This window comes from Phalacrocorax aristotelis, chromosome 1 (genome assembly GCF_949628215.1).
Source record: "Phalacrocorax aristotelis chromosome 1, bGulAri2.1, whole genome shotgun sequence".
Classification (NCBI taxonomy): domain Eukaryota; kingdom Metazoa; phylum Chordata; class Aves; order Suliformes; family Phalacrocoracidae; genus Phalacrocorax; species Phalacrocorax aristotelis.
This window is the reverse complement of record NC_134276.1, coordinates 113,403,067-113,409,495: the sequence shown is the minus strand read 5'-3', so window position 1 is coordinate 113,409,495 and position 6,429 is coordinate 113,403,067.

Genomic DNA, 6,429 nt, shown 5'->3' with positions numbered 1-6,429 from the left:
TAATGAGAATGCCAATCAAGGAGGAATACTGTATGTTAAAATATGCAAATGAGACGTTAGCATAGTGAAGTTGCTGTCATCTTTAAATTATGCGACATGGTGCCAATCTGTGAGAACTTTTTCAGGAAACGGCCAGATTTCAATGAAAAAGACAAACTTAAATGATTACTAAATTCAGACTGTTTGTCACTTCCATGACAGCTGAGGGATGAAAGCAAAGCCAGAACATGCTCAAGCATAACTTTATCTTGTGTAATCCAAACAAGAAGCACAGATCATGACATCTTGAACAGAATGTGACTGTGTCGTGGTTCAGCCTCAGCCGGCAACTGAACACCACGCAGCCGCTCACTCACTCCCCCCACCCCTGTGGGATGGGGGAGAGAATTAATTCTATCCCAGCTAAAACCATGACAGTATCCACCCCTTATACCATATCATTCACATCATGCTTAGGTTCCATACTATCCAATACAATTTCAATAACCCCTACCCGCCTTCTCATCCTTTAATAGAATATACAGATTTCATTCCCCTAGCCTATGGACCACCCTGTGTAAAATGTCTGTGAAATGTCCATTGAGTTCATTTAGTCCATGAATTTGGGTTCCATCTATTGTACGATTCTTTCAGAGAGGACCTGTGTGTGGTGTTGGGTTGTTGCATGCTGAAGTCAGTCCTCATTCCATCACCGCTGCACTGTTAGTTCTTGTTCTATCACTGCTGCACTTTGCTTGGTTCAACTGAAAGTTCTTTTTTTTTTTTTTTGTTAATTAATTTGCGAGATTCCCACCATGATACCATTGATATTGCATATAACAACCATAATAGTGATGACATACAACATTATATAACAATTAACAACATACTATTCAGTTCATTGGCTGTTTTCACCCAAAATCAAATCTCTTTGAGGTACACACCGGACTCGTCCATCCTCCCTCATCACCCACCAAGTGCACCCAGGTTCTCGAGCAAATGCAATCCCATGAAGGGGTTTGCCTTTGCCTGAGGCAGGAATAACCCAGACTGTTTTCCCCAACACATCTTTTATGTGCACTACAGGGACTCTACCCCCTTCCACAGTACCTAAGGGTTCTGATTCGGCAGGGCCAGCTCGGTTGGCAGATCCCGTCGTGTTGACTAACCAGGTGGCTTTTGCTAAATGTGTATCCCAGTGTTTAAATATTCCACCCCCACATTGCTCTCAGTGTAGTCTTTAACAGCCCATTGTATCTTTCGGTTTTCCCAGAGGCTGGTGCGTGATAGGGGATGTGATACACCCACTCAATGCCATGCTCTTTGGCCCAGCTGTCTATGAGGTTGTTTCAGAAATGAGTCCCATTGTCTGACTCAGTCCTCTCTGGGGTGCCATGTCGCCACAGGACTTGTTTTTCGAGACCCAGGATAGTGTTCCGGGCAGTGGTGTGGGGCACGGGGTATGTTTCCAGCCAGCCGGTGCTTGCTTCTACCATGGTGAGAACATGGCGCTTGCCTTGGCGGGTCTGTGGGAGTGTGATATAGTCAATTTGCCAGGCCTCCCCATATTTATATTTCAGCCATCGTCCCCCATACCACAGAGGCTTTACCTGCTTCGCTTGCAGCGCACGTTTCACATTCGTGGATAGCCTGTGCAATAACATCCATGGTCAAGTCCACCCCTCGATCACGAGCCCACCTGTATGTTGCATCTCTCCCTTGATGGTCTGAGGTGTCATGGGCCCATCGAGCTAGAAATAGTTCACCCTTATGTTGCCAGTCCAGATCCACCTCAGCCACTTCAATCTTGGCAGCCTGATCTACCTGCTGGTTGTTCCGATGTTCTTCAGTGGCCCAACTCTTGGGGACGTGAGCATCCACATGCTGTACCTTTACAACCAGGTTGTCTACCCGGGCAGCAATATCTTGCTACAATGTGGCAGCCCAGATGGGTTTGCCTCTGCGCTGCCAGTTGCTTTGCTTCCACTGCTGCAGCCAGCCCCACAGGGCATCTGCCACCATCCAGGAGTCAGTATAGAGATAGAGCACTGGCCACTTTTCCCGTTCAGCGATGTCTAAGGCCAGCTGGATGGCCTTTACCTTTGCAAACTGGCTCGATTCACCTTCTCCTTCAGCAGTTTCTGCTACTTGTCATGTAGGACTCCATACAGCAGCCTTCCATCCCCGGTGCTTTCCCACAAGGCGACAGGACCCATCAGTGAACAAGGCATACTGCTTTTTGTCTTCTGTCAGTTTGTTATACAGTGGGGCTTCTTCAGCACGCGTCACCTCCTCCTCTGGTGATAATCCAAAATCTTTGCCTTCTGGCCAGTCCATGATCACTTCCAAGATTCCTGGGCGACTGGGGTTTCCTACTCGAGCCCGCTGGGTGATCACTGCAACCCATTTACTCCATGTAGCATCAGTTGCATGGTGTGTAGAGGGGACATTTCCTTTGAACATCCAGCCAGGAGCAACTGTGTCTCAGTACCAACCACTTCTGAAGCAGCTCGAACCCCTTCATATGCTGCCAATATATCTTCTTCAGTTGGAGTATAGAGGGCTTCGGACCGTGACTCAGTCGGCAACTAAACACCACGCAGCCGCTCACTCACTCCTCCCACCCCTGTGGGATGGGGGAGAGAATCAGAAGAGCGAAAGAACTTCTGGGTTGAGATAAGCAGTTTAATAATTAGAATAAAATAATAATAATAGTGATTATGATAATAATGACAATAATGATAATATAATAAAATGGAAAAGGAAAAAACCAGAAACACAAATGATACAACCGCTCACCACCCACCAACCGACGCTGCCCATCCCCGAGCCACGATTGCTGCCTCCCTCCCCCGGCCAGCCCCTCCCAGGTAACATACTGGGCATGACGTTACATGATATGGAATATCCCTTTGGCCAGTTTGAATCCGCTCTCTCAGCTGTGCCCCCTCCCCTCCCAGCTTCTTGTGCACCCGGCAGAGCACGGGAAGCTGCAAAAGTCCTTGACTAGTACAAGCGCTGCCCAGCAACAGCCAAAACATCTGTGTGTTATCTCAACATTGTTTTCATGCTAAGTTCAAAGCACAGCACTGTGCCAGCTGCAGTGAAGAGAATTAACTCTATCCCAGCTAAAACCATGAAGGACTGTAATTGAGTAATAATTAAATTTGAAAAAACTAACCAGTGATCTCTGAAAGCCATGAATTACAGAAATGCTTAAAACTCTGCTTTTACAGGCATATTTTGCTTGCATTTTAGGAGCTGATTTTTTTTTCAATTGAGTGCTGAGTAAGAATAGAAGAAGTATAGCCAGCCTCTGCAACAAGGAGTCAGGAAAATCCCCTAAACTGAACAAAGCTGGGGGTCTGGTAGAGCCCTGGACTTGTCAAAAGTTGTGAAAACAGTTTGAACTAGAAAATTCTTTATCCAGAATTTGCAAAGAGATATTTATAATGCTTTCATATAATAATTAGCTGTCAAAGTTAGCTAAGTTTGCCCTGATGAACAGCTGTTGTGATGTCCAATCTGCATCCTGCTGCACTTAACCTATGTATTTTAATTTAAAGATCTAGTCCTGGTTGTTTCTGAACTATTTTTGGGAGGGGGGATGGGGGGGGAGGATTCTTTGGGGGAAGAAGGGAAGTGTGTGACTAATCTTAAGACCCCTATGGCTTTAGGCTATACAGAAAAAGAACCTTTTGGTCCAAAGGGCTTGAGGCATACCAGTTGCAAAGCTACCTCTTCCCAAAAGTTCAAGGCCTATGAGGTTCTGGTTTACATCTTCAGAACGCCCGTTTCCAAAGGATATGTGTGACATACTATACAGTAATTTTTACTTGGCCAGACCTGATAACTTTCTTTAGAAAATATTTTACACTCCAGGAAATGGAAATTTATTTAGTTTACTTGGAGAGTTCATCTGAGTGTTTGTTTTATTCTAGTTTGAAAGTTCAAAAGTTACTGGCTTTCTTACTTGCATTTTCACCTTGAAAATCTGTTTTTGTCCCTGATATGTTTTCAATTGTTTAAGTAGAATGACTTATTTTAGTACCATGTGAGTTCAGCATGATTCATGTTCTAATAAATACCAAAAGGTATCCTGATAACTGTTTCATTATCTTAAAGAGTTTCATTAGTATAAAAATTATTATTTTAATATGGCCACAAATGTAAGATGCCTAAGGCATATGCCATGTACACATTGTATGCACTTAATTCTTTGACATAAATTTTAATTTAACAGCATTATACCATTCCCTGCTTCAGCCACACATTGTTCTCCTACACTTCCTTTTTTAATATAATAGGAATTTTATGATTAATTTCATTTTCTTACAATATTGATGAAGAAAGACTGTTAAATCCCTCAATGCATTCCTTCCTTTCCTTGTGGACCAAAAAAAAAAAAGAACAAAACCGGACCCTTATTATATATTTTACAATTCTGTTTACCTTTCTGGTCTCATCAAAGTGCAAAAGAAGTTTTTTTTCTATGCTTTTTTAAAAAATTGTGTCAGTAAAATAAAATATGGGAAGAATTGGAATGTCTGCAGGACCTCCCCTGTAAAACTGTGCCTTTGGAATGCTCTTTCTCATAACACAGACCACAGTTTAGATTTTGGGACAACATTGAACATATTTTACCAGCTCTTTTAATATTTGTCGGTATGACCTGAGTTAATTTAGGTTCTTCCCTCTTCCTTCATTGTATTGAGGAAGCTGTGAAACTATGAAACTTTATAACTTTACAACTTTATCACAACATTTTAGTAGAGCGGTGTTTGACAAAGCTTAGCCCAAGTTACAATCCTTCAAAAACCAGTAAGGATTGTGCCAAATAAATGCACAACAATGATGAGAGAAAGGCTGAGCATCCCTTGTTGTGCTGCAACCCACAGCAGCACTGACAAGTAACTGGTAGCACACGGCTTTCTTGCTCCCTCCTTTGCCCCTGCCCAAATGGAAACTCTCCCCAGGCCACCACAGATTCTTGTGTTTACAGCTGAGAAGCCCCTCTCCCCTCTGCTCCTTGTTGTATGTTCAAGTGAGATATATTTTCAGGATGCTGGAAATCTGACTGATTGCCTGCTCTGAAAGACTAAAACCAAATTATTCCCGCTAGGCCAAACTGGCTGCAGTGAAGATTTTTCTTCTCCTTTAAAACATTGGGAGGCCCTGCTGAAATGAAGAAATCCAAAGTTTAGCAGCTTGACATTAAAACAAAACGTAGGAGGTGGCACATTTCCAGTGCAGATTTTACCTCTAAAACCCTAGAGGTAAAAAGCCCTTGGGAGATTACTTAGTAGACCTTTTGCTTTCAAAAGGAGGCTTCCCACATTACTGCCTGAGCAGCACCCTGGGACAAGGTTATAGCCCTTGTTCCAGTAGAAGTCCCTGTTAAATATGCAGTGAGCAAGATGATGGTTCTATATCAACCTCATCATATGTCACATTAATACAGTCATATCTTAAAACTCATTCCTGTATTTGTCTTCTATCCAACTATGCTTCATGAGCAATCCTGTAGGCATCTGACTGCCAGTGAGTTTCCTCCTGCCACTGAAACTGTTCATTTCCATAAATCAACAGTGTCTTGGAAACTCACAAAGGCCATCACGGAGTTAATCTGCAACACCTTTTCTGGTGTAAAATATCTGTTTTATGCTAGCTATTTTGATTTTTCCTTAACAAAACATTAATTTATTCTCCCTCTCTTTTTTATTTTTGTTTCTCAGATTATTTGAGGGAAGATCCTGCTTATGCTATGTGTACCTTTATTAGGAAATACCTTTTAAGAGTAAAATTTTCTAGGAATCAAGAAAGTGAGATTCTAGATTCTTCTTTTTATTCAAGAAATGTGTTGCACCTGAGATGAAAGGCTTTAATTAGGCTTTCTCCCATTATCACTGAAATAAGACAGGGGTTCAGAGGCTGTAGCTTGATTTTTAACAGAGCTAGGCTTGCAAAATATATTGCTTTGAAAATTGAAACCCTTGGCCTCATCTGGCTTGGGAAGGTATTGCTGAAACTTGGATAACCTTGCTAGGTTTTGGATAAACCCTTGGCAGCCAAAGCCATGAGAAAGAAGTCAGAGGTATTCTTAACTACAGTCTTCCTAGGAATTTACTTAACATTTAATTCACAAGTATAGTGAATTAAAATTCACCAGGCAACTGACAAATACATGCATTACTACTGACTTGACAAATCCATATTTGTGAGGAATTGCCACATCTTCTAGGAAAGATAGAACTTAAAGAATTTATTGCTAAAAGCTTATTGCAGTCATTTAAAAAGCAGATGGGGTTAAAAGAAGCTATGACGTTTTACACTATTTAAATAAATGGAGGTTCTATCTTTTTAACAGAAGGTGAGGCTAATGTCTCATCTGGTTTTGAAAATTTTCTCCTTTTCTAATTAACATGACTTACATCTTTCAGTACTGTTTGA